The following is a 2,320-nucleotide window of genomic DNA, read 5'->3' as shown; positions in this document are numbered from 1 at the left end:
TTGATAGTTTCAAATACATCAATTGTGATTGTTTCCTCATCCACCCTTAGCAACAACTTTCCTTGTTCAACATCTATCAAAGATCTTGCAGTTGCTAAAAAGGGTCTTCCTAACAATAGAGGACTTTATGTATCCTCTTCCTCCATGTCAAGAATCACAAAATCCACTGGAAAAATAAACTTGTCTACCTTGACCAAGACATCTTCAACCACACCTTCAGGCCTCTTGATAGATCTATCTGCAAGATGCAGAATAAGATTGGTCTTCTTCAAGGTGTTGATTCCCAAAGCTCTACATACTGTCAATGGCATCAAGTTTATACTGGCTCCCAAATCGCACAATGCCTTTCCCACCTCCACATCTCCTATAGCAATAGAGATACTGAAGCTTCCAGGATCTTTCATTTTTGTTGGAAGCTTCTTCTGGATTAGGGCACTACACTCTGCTGTTAGGGCCACTGTCTCACCATCAGTTAATTTCCTCTTCTTAGTAAGAAGATCCTTCATGAACTTTGCATAGTGAGACATATTTTCCAGTGCTTCAGAAAATGGTATGTTAATTTGTAAATTTTTGAAGATATCCAGAAATCTTGCATAATGCTGTTTCTGAATCTCTTGCTTCAACCTTTGAGGGTAGGGAACTTTAGCATAGGGAGATAAAATAACTGGCTGTTCTTTCTTGTCAGCCATCTTCTTCTTTTCCCACTTCATCATCTTTTGTGGGGAAGCATTTTTACCAACTTCTACCTCTCCTTCATTCTTATTGTCCTTCCTTTCCTCTTCTTTCTCAATTCCAACTATAACATCTCTAACAACTACTTCCTTCTCACTTTTCTCATTTCTCATCTTCTCTACTTCATCATCAGAGACTACATCTTCAACCACAACCTCTTCTTCATTCTTTTTATTTTCCACATTCTTTTTCACTGGTTGAAGTACCAACCCACTTCTTGTCATAATTGCTTTACAGTGCTCCTTAGGATTCACTAATGTATCACCTGGAAATTTACCTTGTGGTCTCTCTGATATCTGTCTTGATAATTGACCAATCTGGGTCTCCAAATTTCTGATTGATGCTTCCTGATTTCTGAAAGAAGTTCTGGTCTCCTGCATGAATGCAGTTGTCTCTTCCTTGAATGAATTAGACCCCTGGATATAATCCTGAGTTGTCTTAGATAACTGAGCAAACGCTTTCTCCCATGCAGCAGGATCACTTGACTGCTCCTTCATATGTGGTGGTGGAGGATGTAATGGTGGGTCCAATTGATGGTTGGAACTATAACTGAATCCTGGGTGTTGATTCTTGTTCTTCCATGGTGGCACATAAACATTCCTTCCCTGATTGTCGTAGTTCCTGTGATTATTCTGATCATACCACACTCCATTCACCTCTGCTTGTTCTGGTGATCCCCCATAATCACACTCCTCTGTCACATGGCCTTTTCCACAGATAGCACATACACTCTTGGTTTCCACGGAAGCTACCTTTTGTGAAGAGAGTTGCTTAATAAGGGTATCCAACTGCTGCTGCTGTTGTCTCTGTGTCTGCATCAGTTGACCATTCCTTGCCAACAGAGCATCATACCCATCCAACCTGATGATTCCTGTCCTTCTGTCAGCCACTGGGGCATTATCAAATTCCTGAGATGCCAATGACTCAAAGATATCCAAGGCTTCTTGAGGAGTCTTGGTAGTCAATGATCCACCAGCAGTGGCATGCACCAAGGTTCTAGTGTTAGTGGTCATTCCTTGCAGGAAGATTGCTGCTTGTTGCCATGCCTCAATTCCATGCTGTGGACATTTCCTCAACAAAGTCTTGAATCTCTCCCAAGCCTCATAAATGGATTCTGACTCTTTCTGCTTAAAGCTTGTAATCTCATCCTTCAATTTAGCCCTCTTGGATGCTGAGAAAAACCTCTGCAAGAACTTGGTTTGCAGATCATCCCAAGTTGTTATACTTCCTTGTGGCAATGATTGCAACCATCTCCTTGCATCATCCGTCAGTGAATGAGTGAATAGTCTCAACAAAATTGCATCTCTTGTGACACCATTTATCTTCACAGTATCACTCAACAACAGAAAGTTCTCTATGTGTAGGTAAGGGTCCTCTGCACTGGTTCTAGCAAACTGATCCTTCTGCACCAAGTGTATCAAAGCAGGCTTCAATTCAAAGTTGTTGGGCTCCACTGTTGGGCGCACAACACTCCCAATTGGAGGAATCACTGCAGGAGTCATGTACTCTCCCAGTGTCCTCTGTGGTGGTGGTGGTGGTGGTCTGTGATTCTCTGCCACTGTACTGGATTCACCAATTTCTTGCAACT

The 2,320-nt window shown here is 41.9% G+C and overlaps 1 non-coding gene across 1 annotated transcript; it reads left to right on the top strand.

The window, feature by feature from the left end:
* The first annotated feature begins 1,782 nt into the window (after positions 1-1,782).
* LOC133289156 (small nucleolar RNA R71) lies at positions 1,783-1,889 on the top strand. Its single transcript, XR_009748462.1, has one exon. It is a non-coding gene; the product is annotated as a small nucleolar RNA R71 (small nucleolar RNA).
* The last annotated feature ends 431 nt before the right edge of the window (positions 1,890-2,320 follow it).

Source organism: Gastrolobium bilobum, unplaced genomic scaffold, assembly GCF_033153095.1.
Source record: "Gastrolobium bilobum isolate Gb01-03AN ecotype WA unplaced genomic scaffold, APGP_CSIRO_Gbil_v1 utg2174, whole genome shotgun sequence".
NCBI classification, from domain to species: domain Eukaryota; kingdom Viridiplantae; phylum Streptophyta; class Magnoliopsida; order Fabales; family Fabaceae; genus Gastrolobium; species Gastrolobium bilobum.
This window is presented reverse-complemented; position numbering and strand designations above follow the sequence as displayed.